At 46.8% G+C, this 18,353-nt stretch overlaps 1 protein-coding gene across 5 annotated transcripts in view; it reads left to right on the top strand.

Annotated features, from left to right (window-relative positions):
- Positions 1–18,353, top strand: part of LOC123845297 (C-reactive protein-like) — a 62,159-nt gene that overhangs the window by 23,074 nt on the left and 20,732 nt on the right. Inside the window, exons 1-2 of one of the 5 annotated variants that reach the window (XR_010412163.1) lie at positions 730–1,223; positions 2,436–3,838. The exons of 1 other annotated variant lie outside the window; for it this stretch is intronic. The gene's annotated coding sequence lies outside the window, so the exon portion shown is untranslated. Of the gene's footprint in view, positions 1–729; positions 1,224–2,435; positions 3,839–10,175; positions 13,683–18,353 lie in introns of those variants that run through there. 3 more of the 5 variants (XR_010412162.1, XR_010412160.1, XR_010412159.1) reach the window with 3 other exon arrangements.

Below are 18,353 nucleotides of genomic sequence, written 5' to 3'. Positions count from 1 at the left end.
TTTGATGTAACTTTACCTGTGTGAAATCCCAACTTATCTCAAGGGGTATTATCAAAGGAAGGGGAATTTCCCATCCAAGATAACTAACCCAAATCAAAACAAAACTCAATATCTGATTCCCAGCAGAGCTCTGGCACTTTGTCTCACAGGTTTGTTGAGAATATATAACCATGGGTAATTTCTTGGGCAAAGGAGACTGGATCAATTATTAACCATTTTCCGGGAATACATTAAGGCATATGCAAATTAAGATAGGGTGGGTCCTTGGGGTGCCTGGGTGGCTCGGTCAGTTAATTGTCTGCCTTCTGCTCAGGTCACAATCCCGGGGTCCTGGAATCATCGGGCTCCCTGCCCAGTGGGGAGTCCTCTTCTCTCTGCCCCTCTCCCAGCTCGTGCTCTCACTTTTTCTCTCTCTCTCTCAAATAAATAAATAAAATCTTAAAAAAAAGATAGGGTGGGTCCTCAAATATCCATTCTTTCAGACCACTGTTCTTAAGAACTCACATTGAGCTTATTTCTAAACGTATGACTTTATGGCAGGTAAGTCAATGAGTCAGTGCCAACTCTTAGAGTTTATGATGATTTTAAGGGCATGTCATCAACCACGTTCCTAACCCAAATCAAGCAATTTCAGGTGTGACTCTCAAAGTTGTTGATCTCTACAATGTCATACTTGACTATAGGCGTAGCAGTGTTTGAGCTGCAGGGTCTGAGGGGGCTGGGAATGCTGGCCTTGGGAGGGATTTGGGATGGTGCTTTGCAGTCCTGTGACACACCAGTGTGCCTTCCCATCATCAACTTGGCATTGGCTGGATCAACAACAGAGCACTATTCCCGGTTTATGTTGAAATTCTCTGCTGTCCTTTGAGATCCTAAGTAAAGATTTCCTCCCATTGTGTAAATCAAGAAGTCTGACGAAGTGTTATGTTTGGCATTCTGCTTCTGGAAATCTGTCTTACAGAGGGTGCAAGCCACATCTCCAGGGCAATAAAACCCATCCTCGAGGAACAGAGGCGGAGACAAGCGGGGGCAAATCTAAGAGGGATGCAGCAACAACTCAGAGATCTATCACTCAGACAACCAAGGTTGTAGAGAGCAGAATGGGAACACCAAGAAAGCAGTCCCTGATAAACCAGTGCAGTAATTGGAAGTGTTTCTGAGGGTGTGAAGGAGGACTGGGGAGGCCTCCAGGGTGAGATAAGGCAAGCAATCAACATGTCAAGGTAATTTGCTAGCAATTCTGGCTTTGGGTCGAGGTGTATAAACCTGCCCGCTGTGATGTATGAAGCCTGCTAACCTGAGGAAGCTGGGCCACAGAAGGACCATAGCAAAGTGGAGGCTGCTTGGGACTGACAGGAGGGACCACCTGTCCCTGCAAATGTGACATCTGTCCTGATGAAGGCAGACCCTCGTTACAAAGTGTGTACACAGCCAGTGGGGTGGGCATGGCCTCCACTGAGGACAGCAGGGGGTTTCTCACTTCCCTTAATTGTGCGAGTGGTTCTTATGGACAAAAGCTGCAAAATGGGTCTAACGGCTTTCATGAAGGTTCATCCGGACTGGCCAAAGGGACGCTAACTAACTCTGAACCCGCACCGACTTTGCATACCCCTCGCTGTCTCGCTGAGCCCACCCAGATTACGTCCCACTCTTCACTTTGTTAATCTCCCACCTGACTCTGCATGCTTCCCGCTGTCCTACTAAGCTCACCCCTACAGTACATACCTCTCACCATCTCGACGATTTCATGTCCACTGTGTGCTGAGCTGAGCTGAGATCCCACAACCCAGCTCACTGACTTTATACAGATTGTGGATTGCTGTGAAAGCATTTGCTTTTTGCCCCCTCAATATCTATTTTTCCATTCTGCCTCGAAGTAAACCCTCGTTCATCACCCTTACGTTTGGTCACAAGCCAAGTCTGGCCAATGGTATTTAAGCAAAAGTCGTGGGTGTCTGGGTGGCTCAGTCGGTTAAGCGTCTGCCTTCCGCTCAGGTCATGATCCCGGGGTCCTGGGATGGAACCCTGTGTTGGGCTCCCTGCTCAGCAGGGAATCTGCTTCTCCCTCTCCCTCTCCCGCTCCCCCTGCTTGCACTCTTCCTGTCAAATAAAAAAATAAAAATCTTAAAAAAAATAAAAGTTGTTAGGTGGGACTTCTGGGAAGTTTCCTTGAAAGGGGACAGAATGCCAGGGCATAATCTTTTGCCCTTAGTCTTTTTATCTTTTCTGCTAGTTTTGAAAACAGATACAATGGCTTAGATCTCATCAGTCATCTTGTAACTTTGAGAACGGGAGTCGCCGAATAAGAATGGTTGGTTCATAAGTTCCAGGCAACTTGGGTTGTTGATAACTTTGTGAAACTACATCACCACCCTTTGTGCCTTGTATCTTTTGATTTCTTGTATGTGACAAAATGAACCCTTTGTTTTGCTTAGGCTGCTGTATTTGGGTCTCCATTACTACAGCTGAATGAGATTTCTCCGGACACAACCCTCACCATGCTTCTGAGCCCACCCTGACTGTGCATCTGCTCCCCAGCCCCTCGGCCAGTGTGCGTCCTCTGCATATTATCATCCGACCATGATGGTGCATAAGTGGGACAACTGTCTTTTTGTTTTTAATGCCAAGATGAGTGTGTGCATTTTCCTTTCGGCTTATCCAGTTGTATAAGGTGCAATGGATCAGACTCTCTGAGGTTCATAAATCACATTCTATAAATGTTAATGGAGCAAGTGAAACCAGCACAGCAGAGTTCACATGGAAAGCAGCAGTTAGTGGTACAGAGAGGTTTGGGAATCAGTGATTCTTCCTTCTCTGGGTAAGCACCGAATCACGTCGTACTGGTACTTCTGCACCGCAGAGGGTGACGTGGGATGAGGTTAGCGCTGGCAAACTTTATGACTTCCTAGTGTAAAGCTGAGTCACACCCACTACACTTCCCAAAGGGCTATATTTGATGAAAAAAATGCACACGAATTTCTTTACCTTGTCTTGAACCTTTCCCACTAAAAATCCAGGAGAAGTAAAACTCCGGATAGGGAGACTACAGCTGGAAGGCAGGCAGTGGGCAGATGGGCTGCCCAACAACGGGGCCATGATAGGAATGTCCCCCTGGGGGGGTGAACGGCAGGGGCTGCCTCGTCCCACCTGCGTGGGCTCGGCTGCTGGCAGAGCCCTTGGGCCAGCACTACGCTGGAACTCTTGCTCTGCTTCCTGTTCCTCCTTTTTCTTTTGGGGAAAGCCCCTCCTCCAGGCTTCAGCAGAGTTGGGGGGCGGTCCTCTGGGAAGACAAGTACTGAGGTGAATGGCTCCTCCATCAAGGGCTCTTCAGGTGGTAAAGAGCAAGGTGGAAAAGGGTGTGATTGGACTCTTTAGGAAGGAAGTGGCTCTGTAGGCACAAACCAGCTCGTGCTATCCCATCAGAGCTAGGAGGCATGGCTTCAGACCTGCAAGCAGTAGATTTGGGACAACACCGAAAAGAGGATTCTAACCGAGGTGCTTTGGGCGTCTGGACGCCGCACTTCTAGGCCTCTGCTCTTCTCACCCCGTCGAAGTGCCTAGAAGCGGTGAGGATGGGTCTGCACAAGACACTTCGCGAGACACTTCACTACCAGCTGTGACTGGCAGGTGGGGCCTGTAACGCTTCGGTGGCCTCAGGTTATTTGTCAGACGTGGGGTTTGGGGGAGTCACATGTGTGAGTCATGCTCACCCCCTCCTTTTGCTCCTTATTGATTCCACAGGCATTGACATTTACACAGTCATTTCTCTGAAAAAATAACAAGGAGAAAACAATAAAAATGATTTTTCAGTGATGGATTTCCTGTCTTCTGCACCTCAGGAGTCCTGCGTCCTACCCACCCTGCCCAACTCAGCCTTTGGGTATCATTTCTTTTCCTTTCTTTCTTTCTTTCTTTCTTTCTTTCTTTCTTTCTTTCTTTCTTTCTTTCTTTCTTTCTTTCTTTCTCTCTCTCTCTTTCTTTCTTTCTTCCTTCCTTCCTTTCTTTTTCTTTCTTTCTCTTTCTTTCTTTCTTTCTTTCTTTCTCTCTCTCTCTCTCTTTCTTTCTTCCTTCCTTCCTTTTTCTTTCTTTCTTTCTTTCTTTCTCTCTCTTTCTTTCTTCCTTCCTTCCTTCCTTTCTTTTCCTTTCTTTCTTTCTTTCTTTCTTTCTTTCTCTCTTTCTTTCTTCCTTCCTTCCTTCCTTCCTTTCTTTTTCTTTCTTTCTTTCTTTCTTTCTTTCTTTCTTTCTTTCTTTCTTTCTTTCTTTCTTTCTCTCTCTCTCTCTCTCTTCCTTCCTTCCTTCCTTTTTCTTTCTTTCTTTCTTTCTTTCTTTCTTTCTTTCTTTCTTTCTTTCTTTCTTTCTTTCTTTCTTTCTTTCAGATTTTATTTATTTATTTGAGAGAAAGAGAGAGCACAAGCAAGGGGAGCTGCAGAGGAAGAGGGAGAAGCAGGCTCCCCGCTGAGCAGGGAGCCCAACGCGGGGCTCGATCCCAGGACCCTGGGATCACGACCTGAGCCGAAGGCAGATGCTTCACGTACTGAGCCCCCCAGGTGCCCCCGAATATCATTTCTACGTGGACAAGAGACCCCGTAACAAAGAAGCTGTTGCTTCAAGTGCTCACTCTTTCTAGTCTGTGCCGTTGATATTGCTGGTTGGTCGGGACAAGTCACTTATCCTGCTTGGGCCTCAGCTTCCTGGTTTGTAAAATGAAGGCAAAACTTGCCCTGAGGACAAGTCACTCCCTTAAGCCACCAGCAAGCAGGTGGCAGAGACTAGGTCTCCCGATCCCCTTGCTTCTTTCCTCATGACCCCAGTAACTCACAGCTTGCTGTGAAAGTCAGGTGAGGTGAGGAGCTGAAAGGCATTTTATGTTTTGAGAAGTGACGTGAAGATCAGTGTGATTATTGGTGGGGATTTATGCTCCTTAACAACAGGAGCGGCAGACTGAGGTCTCTGCTTGTGGAGAAAATCACTTCCCCTCGCTGCTTTGTTTCTCCTACAAGCCTCAGGGGAATGGCTTGTAGGCTTTCTGAAGAGTCGACTAATACCAGGCTTAAACTACAGTTAATGAGGCTTCTGTTGGCCTTTTCCCGTGTGTGAGTCTCCTCTGATCTCACTGTAAACTAGAGCTAGCTGTCCTCTGCCGCCAGGTGACATCACCCCTTAGGGAAAGCGTGTGTGCACCATATTCCTGGGTATGTGTGTGGGCGTGTCTATGCATGTCTCTCTGCATGTGTGTGTGTGGGTGTGGGCATGTCCGTGTGCGTGCATGCGTGTGCACATGTGTGCATGTGGGCGGTGTGTGCGCGGTTGTGCGCGTGTGGGGGGCTCTCAAGAATCACGAGGATCCCATGTTCCCGTGTTCTATCTCCCTGGCTCACAGCCGCTCCGGTGCCGGTGAAGTCTGTCCCCAGGGAAGCCCTCCGGAGAGGAAGACTCTAAGACAGGACGTTGCGAGGAGTCCTGGAGCCAGAGCAGGCTGCCTTCGGTGGGACCTCATCAAGGGCCAGTCTTTGGAGGGAGGTGATGGGGAGGCAGCCTCTGAGGTGGTTGGTCCCAGGAGCAGCTAAGCCGGTGCACGGGGCCTGCCTGTGTCCCTTGCCTGGCCTGGGGGGCTGGAGCCGGCTGGGCTGTCCCCAATCCCGCTGCAGCTTGGGGGGCGCTGACTCCTCCCACAGGGGGGCTCAGGCTGTGCAGTGGGGGGGTCCGCACCGGGGTCAGCTCCTCCCTCTCCAGCCCACTGGGAACCCGGGGAGGGTGGGGGGGCAGATACGTTCCTGAGAGGAATGAGCTTCCTTAAGAGGGTTTGCTCACCAACAATAATAGCACTGTAGGATTCTTGAAACTGAAGAGAGTCTCAAACCTTACGGGGCAAAGTTCCTGTTTCACAGATGAGGACGCTGAGGTCCGAGAGCTTCAGTGATTTGTCCCAGTGTCTGCCACCCAGCAGGACCTGGAAGGGTGATAGTGCTCCCTGATTTCTCATTAAAGGATCTTTTCTACTGAATCTTTTTTGTAATCAGGAAGAAGACAGTCTTTTGATGAATAACTACAGGAGGGTTAGGGCAGATGCAAGAATTACCTGATTCATTATCTGGCAGCAGTAGTCTCTCTAAGAGAAATGGCTCTGAGTTAGTTTTAAGAAACAATCAGGGTCACAAAAATGCACAAATAAATTGTAATGTCCCATTCACATTTCCCAGGCTCTTCATTTCTCTTTCTGTCTGTGGTTCCAACTTCCAGTGTCCTCTATCTTAATAAACTAAAAAAAGTACCCATAGGAGCCTCTAGAGCATGTCTACCTTTCTCCTTCCTCCCCCTCCTACACCCCCTCCTCTTTCTTGTCCACAAACACTGGTTCTTCTGAAAGCCCCAAAAAGAAGAGAATAGGAAAGGCTCAGTTCCTTCATCTTGATCCCTACTGACTGATGTCTTTTGGGGCTGGGGAAGGGGGAGCTGGGCTTAATTCCAAGGCTATGTGCAGCCAAGAACTGGAAATGGAACACTTAGTTTTCTTCTTCTATTTAAAAAAAAATTATTTTAAGTTTATTCTCCAAAGGTAGACCCTGAGACATGGGCTTGGGTGCAGATAGTTTGTCAGGCAGGTGAATGAGAATGCCCAGGTGAGACAGTGAGCAAAGTGGGACAGGGGAGTTTGGTTGTTTAAATCAGGACCCAAATACGGTCCTCACATTTCATTGGTTTATATGTCTCTTAAACCTCTGCATAGGCTCCCTGTTTGTCATCTTTCCCCTTGTAATTTATTGAAGAAACTGGGTCGGGGAGCCTGGGTGGCTCAGTCGGTTAAGCCATCCGACTCTTGGTTTTGGCTCAGGTCATGATCTCAGGGTCCTGGGATGGAGCCTCCCCTTGGCTCCACGCTCAGTGGGGAGTCTGAGTGAGATTCTCTCGCTCTCCCCCGTCCCTCCCCACCTCAAATAAATAAATATGGTCTTTTTACTGATTGGATCCCCATGGTAAAACTTAATATGTTCCGCCATATGCTGTATTTCGTATACATTATTATTAGATATAAAGGTAGAAATTTGTCCCAGTTTAATAAAGATGATAAAATAATGATAGATATTCTGATTGTTAAGCTCCATTCATTTTTATTATCACTATTTTTTATAATAGACTTTATATTTTAGAACAGTTTTAGATTTACAGAAAAATTGGGAAGATAGTAGAAAGGGTTCCCCATATACTCCCTACCCCTGACAATTTCCCCTACTATGAACCTTGTACTTTAATAGGTACATTCGTTGCAGTTAATGAACCAATATTGATGCATCATTATTACCCAAAGCCCCTGGTTTATTCGGATTTTCTTAGTTTTTACTGAATGTCCTTTTTCTTTTTTTTTTTTTTTTTAAAGATTTTATTTATTTGACAGAGAGAGGCACAGCGAGAGAGGGAACACAAGCAGGGGGAGTGGGAGAGGGAGAAGCAGGCTTCCCGCCGAGCAGGGAGCCCGATGCGGGGCTCGATCCCAGGACACTGGGACCATGACCTGAGCCGAAGGCAGACGCTTAATGACTGAGCCACCCAGGCGCCCCTGAATGTCCTTTTTCTATTGGACGATTGCATCCAAGGTGACATGACATTTATTGTCGAATCTCCTCAGCCTCCCCTGGGCGGTGACAGTTCCTCAGACCTTCCTGGTTTTTGATGGCCCTGACAGTGTTAGAGTGCTGGTCAGTATATTGTAGTGCGCTCCGTGATGGGCATTCGTGGGGCATTCCTCTCATGATTGGACTGTGGTTGCCGGGTTGGGGCGGCTGAAATCAGAGGGGAAGTACCACTTTCATCACATTACAGCCGGGGCACAAAACTGTGACATGATCTGTGACTGTCAGTGTTGACTTAGCCCCCTGGCAGAGGTGGTGTTTGTGGGTGTCTCCCCACCCCGCCTCCCCGCCTCCCTGCTCATTGGAAGGGGGACACAGGGCAGGGCCCACACATCTGGAGGGGGGTCACCCCCCCAACCTCTCCTAACTGTCTCCTCCTCGAGGGGGGAGTGTGTATGTAAAGTCATTTGGAATTCCTCTGCGTGAGATGTCTGTCTCTTCTCCCACATATTTATTTACTGAATCCTCGATTTATATCACTATGAACTCATAGATATTTATTTTACATCTTAGGCTGTAATCCAATGCTGCTTTATTTTGTTGCTGCAATTATTCGAACTCTTTCATGAAGTTGGGTCTCGTGTCACTCTGACACCCCCCTTCTCATTGTGGGTTATTACTTACCACTTTTCAGCACTTCCTTAGCTTCTGGGCTCCGTTGGCTTTAAGGAAGAGAAACTCCATTTGCCTCAAGTCTTGAGTGAGGGGATTACATTTTATGGTAGGAAGTACACAAAGATTACTCTCCTCGTCTAAGGAAATGTGATGGCTAGTTTTGCTTGACTTCCTAAACCCCCGGGGTCAACAGCCCACGCCGCATCCCGATCCATGCTTAATCCTTTGAGCTCCTTCCAAGTTATATGGCCCAAGTCACAAATTCTCTGTCAGGAAACTTACGTATGAGGTTCTAGCCCCTGATTCGATTCTCCTTAACTTTGTTGAACAAGACATTTAAAAACCGCCTGACTTGCAAATGGATTTATTTCCCTAATTTCCAATTTCTCTGATTTATACTGAAAAGACTTTATCAAGACTTATCGAGTGACCCTTAATTTTATCCATTGCCCTTTAGAAATCTCTGTTTAACCCGACATACATAGAAAGGTTTAGAAAATTTTGGAATATTAATTTTAACACACTGGTGTTAATATAATATTTTGATAACATACATTTATTATATACTTTCTAGGGGGAGCAGTAAAAAAATCTTCGCCTTGGAGATTTAACTCTGTGTGAAAGTTATCCTCCATATAACCTAATGATGGTGGGCCGTCAGTTATCATGCTAGGACAACATGCATAAACGATTCCCCTGGGCACAAACGAGGCCTATGTTTACTCTTTCTAATGAGCAAAACCACTCTTCATTGTCAAACAAATCAGCCAAATCAACTTCTCTTCTGTCAGAAAAAGTCTGACTTCATATTTAACCCAAATAAACATGCTATTATGCATTTCCATGACAACCAGCTCACTTCTGAACACAGTGACTAGCTGGGATGAGAGGATCCCATTTCCTCTCACATCAATTTAAAAAGATGACAAGTTTAACTCCCTTGATTTTATAATATTTACAATTTAAATGGCAACATCCGTTACTCCCTATAAGTCAGAACTTTGCCTTTTTTTTTTTGTAAACAAGCCTTGTTTATCAATAAAATCTTGTTCCCAAGCTAAAGCAATGTTTAAAGTATGGATGAAAGGAATGAAACTTAATTCCTGCATAGTCATTGTAACAATCGGGATGGGTTACATCGTTTGCAGGGCTCAGTGCAAAGTGAAAATCTGGGGCCTCTTGTTCAAAAGTTAAGTATTTCAAGATGGCAACGATGAAGACTTAAGGCTGGCATATGGACTCTTCTAGGCAGGGACCCTCGAAGAGCAGGGCCCTGTGTGACCCCCACGAAGCTGGCCTGGACAATAGTTCTGTCCGTGGAGACCCTAGTCCCATTCTTAGTGTAGGCCAGATCCCGTGTGGTTAAGAGTTTCCAAATTATAACAATAACATCACCAGGACACTCTTTGCATACATTTTGTTCTCTGTAAATGTGGACACAATGTATTGACTGGAAGCATCTGTGGGTTTTCCTATCTGTAAGTCATGGGACATTAATCTACCACAATCTTTTCCATACTCTGGTGCACAATTTTCTTCGTGCCTCAGTGTCCTCATCTGGTAAAATGGGGATAATGCACGTACCCTGAATTGTAAGGACTAACCAGGTTAATATGGCAACGCGCTTAGAACGGTGTCTGTAAGGCTTCTTGGTATAATTATCATTATTGTCACCGTAATTATTCTGTCATTTCATTCACAATACAGACTACAATTTTATCAGAACATGGACTTGATTTAATGGCAGTGACAGAGTTGGCATATAAAATCTTTTCCCCATTAACAGTATTCCAGGAGCATAACCCTTTCCATATTTATGCAAGATTTTCTACTTTTCACTGGAAAAATAGTTACACTAGTGAGCGAGCTGACTCAAACCAGCCCTGAAAACTCGATTTAAATGGGAACTGACTGGGTCCTCTCTGCCCCCAGCTGCCACACGTGAACGTGGGGCTGCCGCTGGCGACTGGCCCAAGCACCCGTGTGGGTCACTGAAGACAGCACTGGAGGTGCCATCTGCAGGGACATGGCAGTCATCATTAAATGAGCCAGAAGGATATTGTTTTGATTGCTACGGATTCTAAATCTTCACGCCAGCATTAGAATCGAACCTCTTCCAAATCCTGGGACATCGAAGACCAGCGAGAAGCAATAGCCGCACAAATTAATATGTGCTCCTCTCGCTCTAAGGGGATCTTCAAACCGGTATCTCATTGAAGAGTCAAAGTGTTAATCCCCCCACATTCCTGACAACGAGGACGCACACTCACTGAAGGCTGATGGTGAGGGAGCGGAGGGTTTAGCTTTAATACCTGTGAAGAATGGCACCCATAAAAAGCAGAAAACCGTCCAGTCTCAGGAAGGATTAATGCAAATCCGGCTGGAGAAGCCACCAGGTGAGCCAAGGGTTCCCTGTGCAAGAACCCACGGAAAGTACTCTGAAGTGAACACGGAAGGTCTAAACACCTCCCTCGTTGCAAGTACTCGTGTGAAATTCAAGATAAAGGTTTAGTCTCATCTTTGAAAACCAGTGTTTCCCCCCCTTTAAAGGGAATGAGGAGTCCCCCTTCTCCCCCACGAAGAAAAGGAGCCACATTAATATGTGTCTATTCCCATGACTCTTATATGAATGCGATCTCCAAAGCCTAGGGATTTTCCACAAGAGAGCAGGCCCTTCTGGTTAGGGTTTTTTTTTTTAAGCTTATTTATTTATTTATTGAGAGAGAGAGAGCAGAGGGAGTGAGAACATGAGTAGGGAGGTGGGAGGGGCAGAGGGAAAGGGAGAAGCAGGCTCCCCGCTGAGCAGGGAGCCCGATGCGGGGCTCGATTCCGGGACCCTGGGACCATGACCTGAGCCGAAGGCAGACGCTTAACGACCGAGCCACCCAGGTGCCCCTGGTTACGTTTCTTATTAGAGGGGTCGTCTGCCGCACAGAGCCAGATGAGTGTCAGAGAGCAGGTGCACCAGGCATGCAAATGAGCACAAACGGTGTTACATAAAGCATTTGAGAAGTTAGCTCCATGAGGACGGTGGACTCCACAAGACGACTCGACTGGTCTGACGCAGACACATGAAAGCATAGCTTTGATTCAAAGCTGGAAACCTTCCACAGGAGCCTCACACCGCTGGAAGCTGTACGGAGGCGGGCTAAGGTCAATCTGGGGCGGGGGGTGGACAGGGGGGTCAACGCGGCTGTCCTCATCCTCGGTCCTAATGCTCAGTGAGAGCGAAGGCCTTCTGGTAGGTCTCTTGGTTTTCACGGCTCTGTAAGAACTCAATTTTATTCACACCTAGAATGAAGTGCGTATGTGTGTGTGTGTGTGTGTATAAAAATGTGAAGCTTACTGGTAATTTTACCAGTAGCTTTCCTCACAAAGAATTAATTCATTTAATTTTACAGTCTGAATGTTCTATAAATAAATTACTGTACATCACATTAGATGTTTTCATTCTGTTGTTTGGCAGTGTTTTATGATGAGGATCACAAAGCAGAATTGTCGTTATGAGAAATACATGTTATAGGTGAGAGTCATTATGTGTAAGTATTGGTGTTTTGCTTTCAATTCTACTTTGATTGTCCTTGTTGAAAAACTTCCATTATATTTTTATTAGAGCTTGCGTCTCCCATAAAAACCCCAAACTGTTGCTTTTCTGTGTCCGACGGAATCCTCATGTCTGCTTTCTTCAAGATTCTGATTCCTAAGGAGGAATCTTAGCCACAGCCTGGCGAATTTCAACAGTTTTAAACAATATACAACATCAACGCCTTTTACTAGAAAGTGACAGTGGGGTTCAAACCTGAAATCAAATACTTCTGTATTCGTATCCTAGGACTGCTGTCACAAGGCACCGGGAGCTGGGTGCCTGAAAACAGAAATGGATATCGCCCAGTTCTGGAGGCTGGAGGTCTGAAACTGAGGCAACAGCTGGGCTGGGGCCCTGGAAATCCCATGGGGAGCATTCCTTGCTGCCTCCTGGCCTTTGGTGGTTTGCTGTTGGTCTTTGGTGGTCCTTAGCTGGATCTTCTTATAAGGACACCAGTCGTATTGGATGGATCAGCAACCCCCCCCCACCCCGCTTCAGGATGACCTCGTCTTCTTTTTTTAATATTATTTTATTATGTTGTTAGTCACCATACATTACATCATTAGTTTTTGATGTAGTGATCCACGATTCATTGTTTGCGTATAACACCCAGTGCTCCATGCAGAACGTGCCCTCCTTAATACCCATCACCAGGCTAACCCATCCCTCCACCCCCCTCCCCTCTAGAACCCTCAGTTTGTTTCTCAGAGTCCATAGTCTCTCATGGTTCGTCTCCCCCTCAGATTTCCCGCCTTTCATTCTTCCCCTCCTGCTATCTTCTTCTTCTTCTTCTTCTTTTTTTAAACATATAATGTATTATTTGTTTCAGGGGTACAGGTCTGTGATTCAAAGTCTTGCACAATTCACAGCACTCGCCATAGCACATACCCTCCCCAATGTCTATCACGCAGCCACCCCATCCCTCCCACCCCCACCACTCCAGCAACCCTCAGTTTGTTTCCTGAGATTAAGAATTCCTCATATCAGTGAGGTCATATGATACTTGTCTTTCTCTGATTGACTTATTTTGCTCAGCATAATACCCTCTAGTTCCATTCACGTTGTTGCAAATGGCAAGATTTCGGGTTTTTTTGACGGCTGCATAATATTCCATTGTATATATATACCACCTCTTCTTTATCCATTCATCTATTGATGAACATCTTGGCTCTTTCCATAGTTTGGCTATTGTGGACATTGCTGCTATAAACATTGGGGTGCATGTACCTCTTCGGATCACTACGTTTGTATCTTTGGGGTAAATACCCAGTAGTGCAATTGCTGGGTCATATGGTAGCTCTATTTTCAACTTTTTGAGGAACCTTCATACTGTTTTCCAAAGTGGCTGCACCAGCTTGCATTCCCACCAACAGTGTAGGAGGGTTCCCCTTTCTCCTGCAGGATGACCTCATCTTAACATAACTAATAATATCTGCAACAACCCTATTTCCAAATAAGTTCCCAGTCTGAGATGTTGGGGGTTCAGACCTCAATATGTATGTTTTTTTTGGGAGGGTTACAATTCAACCTTTCACAACATCCTATTACAAATTTTTTTTTTTTATATCCAAAGGTGAAATTTTACTGGAGTTTTAATGATATTATTCAGATATTGGAAAAATTTGCATCACAAGATTTTTTTTATCATAACTAATATACAACTAAATTTTAATTTTATATATGCCAATAACAATGTATGTTTGGTTTATGAATGATTAATTTTCAAATAATATATTTTACTGCTTAGATTTGTATTTCCAAAGGCTATTGTACAAACCATTAAGAAATAACTTATGGAAAGAATCTTGTGATATAGATTACTACAATCAGTAAAGTCCAGATTAAAATGATGTCGATCGAATGTGATTATTAACTTTTATAATAAATTATAAAAATCAGATAACATGTCAACTGTGCTCTTTCTTATTGCTGAGTTTGTAATAATCCAATGTGGTGTGAGACGAAAATTTTATGAAACGATATCATAAAAGGCATAATATTTCTTCTGCAAATGTGTGAGAACTGGGGTTTGGCTTTTGGAGGCAGGTAAGTCAGAATCATGGGTTAATATCAGAAGTCATCCCATTAACTTCATTAGACATCATGATTAAACTTCTCCGTACATTGGAGGAAAGAGAAGGGTATATAGTTCAAAGCTCATCAGTCTGGAAGCTAAGGGGTGGCAGATGCTCCTCATTTGTTATGGTGAAACAGGAGGTAGGAGAGGACAGCCTCGGAGCTGCCTTGAGAACAAATGTGCTCAGATGGCTCAGCTCAAGGACTGACTCACACGGAAGCGGAAGCTCTGCAGACCGATTCACTTGCAAGGGCTTTGTGCACCCAGCTGTCTTGTAAGAGTTACTGGTTGGCTAAACTTAATGTCACACGTGCAAACTCGGCGGCAAAAGATCTGGGCAATGTACCCTTTTGCTTCCCAGGTATGGCAGATCAGGAAGGGGAGCTAGGATGTGGAGGTGTGGGTCTTGAGTGAACCAAACAAGTTTACAGAATTTACCCTGCCTTCCGTGGAAATTACCAACAGATGATGAAGTGACCCTATCAGGGAGTACAGTGCAAAATCATAAAACTACACAGAATGATGTCTGCAAAGAGAGAGTCTCGAGAGAATCTGGGCAACTCTTTCTGTGCGTGCTTTATCAGGGTTCACGCACTTCTCATGTCAGTAATTTGTATTTCCGATGTCTGTTTCATTGTTTATTGTAGCAAACAAAAACAAAAACCTCAAGTGAAGTCTGTGCATTTTCTTGGAGAGGGAAGGGCAAACAGCCAGAGTGGAGCTCAGGAGACACAGGTTCTGTAGCCTGTCGAGTGAGAAGCTGAGAGACCGAGAGGGGTCTTTGAAGAAGAGGGTGGAACAGGCTGAATCCAGAGTCCTCGAGGGGAGGGTGGGGCCGGGGGGTCCTCGGGTCAGCACTGGGCAAGATGGCCGCACAGCAGGCGTACCTCAGACCTGCTCTCTGTTAGCCAGTGTTCTCCAGCAGACCCTGCTCATCACTGTTCCTGGCTCCTGGCCTGCAAAGTGGCCAGAGTCCTTGCACTTTGTGGGTCCTCCCAGGAGGCCATCGTAAGGGCGAGGGCACTGGACCAGGCAGGCCCGCCAGGCTGTGTGGTTTCGGTCCGGTCACCTGATGTCTCTGAGGTGTTGGAGCTGGGTGACCTCTAATGCCTGTCCCGTTCCGATGCTCAAATGTGTTTGCCCCTGAAGCGTGGGTGCTCTGTTCACGTTGTTTCCAGAGCCCTAGCACGGGAGCAATGGAGAGGGGGAGGGGGAGTCATGCCCATTCCTCTGTCCTGCCCATCGTCCTTGACTTTGGATCTGCACCCCCCCACCCCGAGCCAAGCCCTGCAGTAACACGGATGTCCAATGGGTAACCCACACTGTCGGGGAACCACTCTGCTTCCTCTCCTGGTAAAGCTTTGAATCTTGGCTTCCTGCTGTGGTTGTGAAACATCGTTGGCCTGACTGATTGCTCCCTCCACTCCTCTGGAGGGTCCGAGTCTAGGCTGTACCTGTCAAAGCCCCCGGGTGGAGGGCAGCTACGTTCATTCCATAAAATGGAGGTGAAGACCTTCTTCCTTCTGGCTCGGTGGTTTACCTCCTGGCTTTCCAAGAATGGCCACCCAAGGTAGCGGGACCTGGGAAACACAACCGGCCGCCCCTTGTTTCCAGGCTGGCAAACATTTTCTCACAGAGCTGGAACACCGGCAGGCTCAAGAGCCTTTTGTAGCCTCATGGCTTCCCCTCTTCTGGAATGATCCTGCTGCCTTGACTCTGGAGCCCAGACTCCTGGCCTGAGGGGCTGAGTCTGGGAAACCATCCACATTCACATACCAGCTGGGATGTCCCCATTGCTGTGGGTATAAATGCAGAAAGGGGGAGGTCTTGAGACAGTCACATCCTGGCCACCAAGGCCCTGGGGCGGTGGCTTCCCACACCCTCTCCATGGACATGTCTGGGCGGCTCAACTGCAAGCACAGCAGTGAGTAGACACGAGAAGCTGTTGCTGTTTCCCGGTGCTCACCACCCGCCATGGTTTTGCCCAGGAAGCGAGAGGTTGCCCGGGGCGGTGCCTGAGTTCTGGTCTGAGGGAATAGAGGCTGCTCAGAGCACAGGCAGGGAACCCACAGCCTGGGGGAGCGCTAAGGGGCAGAGTGGGACGTGTGGTTACCTCATTTGTACAGAGAAGTGAGAGAAGAGGTCTTTGTGTTTGTTCCAAGCCATGCAACTTCTTTCCTCTACTTTGCTCTCCCACAGACATGGGCAGGAAAGCCTTTGTTCCGCATCAAGCCGGATGATGTCTCTGTCCCACTTGAGGGGCAGCTAGAGAAGCCACAAAGTCCTTCACAGCTGTGGGCAGATTCTGTCCTGCTGTCACCCATGGGGCAGTCTCTAGGCATAGAACATCCTGGAGCAAGAACATGCATCCTCCTCTCTGAAGAGAAGGGTCCGTGGGTGGTTCTGATATGTATTTCAAGATCCTACGGAGCGCCGCCCCTGGTCCAAAGCACATGTGTTGGGGCTGGGAACCTGGCCCAGGGATTGCAGAGCTCCAGGTGGGTAGGACAGCCAGGGCGGGGAGGAGTCTGGAGAAGGGATACCCTGTGGGACAGGGACACGCGTTGTTCTGGGGCAGGAGCAGATGGTTTTTGTGGGGACGGTCTTGGATAAGAACCAGTCTTTGGTGGGACACACTGGAGGTGTAAACGTGTGTGACTTCGTGCCGTCACCAGGTGAGATCGGCCGTGTCTCTGCTGGTAGCACCTTCGGTCCTCGTGTTCTGGCCGGGAGGGCACCATCGTGGGAGGTGTCTGTCTGGTGGTGCGCTCACCAAGTCCTGGACGTGGCCCTGAGGTCCTTTCCGCTCCTCTCGGAGCAGAGTCCTGAAGGGCCAACTCTCCGAGATCAAACCTCCCTCCTGCCCCCGTGTGTGTCAGGCTCTTCGGTGTTGGTGTCAGCCACACGGGGGGTCCCACTTATCAGAACCCGGCCTCAGCTCTGCTGGGACTGCTTTCCTTCCTTCTCCAAAGCACCATCGTCTGAAGGGAGTGTTTAAGGGGTAACGAGCAGCCTACCGAAGTGGTAATCGTGGGGGATCAGAACGGAGGATTTTTTTTTTTTTTTTTTTTAGCTTAAAGGGACCTTAGAGACCATATAAAACAATGTGGGTTTTTTTTGTTTGTTTTTTGTTTTTGTTTTTTTTTTTGAAGACATGATACCAAGTAAGACCTTATGGAACACAGCACAGAAAAAATAATGCACGGGTTCCTCAAGCTGTTTGTCTTCATCATCTTGTGGGAAGTGTTAGCTGCTCTGCAATCCCTAACTCGTGCTCAGAGCCCCTGTTTTCCCAGCAGCACAATAGGAAACGTGACCCTTTAGGCCAAAGACCGAGAGAGCAAAGGCACTGTCCCGAGGGGAGTAGTCCAGCCCCGGGGGGGAAGGAGATGCAGGTCTTCTGAGGCCTTGTGGGGGCCGATGTGTTCTGGCTTCTTCCCAGCTCCTTTCTTCTGATAACTGAGCCCCACCCCACATGGAGGATGGTTCCTGGAGACAGTGTTTTTATTATGTGCTCTTAAATCACCGACAACAGTTGATTTGGACCAATGGTGATCTGACCTAGTCTGGACTAGGTGTGTTATTCCTCTATTTATACTTTTGAATCAAGACCAAGAGCTTATCCTTCAGTTGGAGCAGAGTTGAAGGATGCAGAGAAAGGGACAATTGCTTGGGTTCCTGGTTCTGGTTCCTAAAGAAGCAAAATCCTTTCCACTTATGCTACCTGCTGCTGGAAAAGTCTTTCCCGAAGACCCTACACAATATTTCTTCTGCCGTAGTTTCTACCAGTAAGAGACTTAAATTAGCAGCTGTCAGTGAATACTTGTTGCCGATTTTTGGGAGTCCAACCATTTGCTTTCTGTACAGAGTGTCTACACCATCAGTATTTGGCTTAAGTGTTCAGCCCAATCTTAAAGATAGGAAACTCTGTATAAATAATTTCATAAGATTTTCAATCTCTCTGTGAATATTTCTCAGCTGGCATTTCTGGTGTAATACAATATATTATGAGGAAACTTTCTGTTCTTTAAAATTATATCCTAAAAGGTAATAGGGATTATGGGGGAAATATGGCTTGGGGCGTGCCACGCAGAACTTCTCCAACAATGTAATGGGCTCAATGTCCCAAACAGTAACTATTCCAATAAAACTAATTTCGTGAATAAATTAAGATAAAATACACCACATTTTGGACTTTACCTTAAAAAATAAAAATAAGTAAGTCTCACTTAGTTGGAAGGTTGTATCAGTAAAACTGAATAACAGAGGCAGAGGCAAATACAACAAGATGGTCCTTCTAGGACAGAGACAGATGGGCTGCAAGGGAGAGCATGTGACTCTGGATTTCCCCGGCGGCTGTTTTCTGTGGTGGTGTCCTCCGTGGTAGTTGCCGTTCCTTGGTGGTGCAAGAAGCAGCTGGCTGAGAAAAATGGTGACATCACATCTG

The sequence above is a fragment of the Mirounga angustirostris genome, unplaced genomic scaffold (genome assembly GCF_029215605.1).
Source record: "Mirounga angustirostris isolate CCGP_5_RB_7025 unplaced genomic scaffold, mMirAng1.0.hap1 SCAF_6, whole genome shotgun sequence".
Lineage (NCBI taxonomy): Eukaryota > Metazoa > Chordata > Mammalia > Carnivora > Phocidae > Mirounga > Mirounga angustirostris.
The sequence above is the reverse complement of the archived record's forward strand: the minus strand, read 5'-3'. Positions and strand labels throughout refer to the sequence as shown.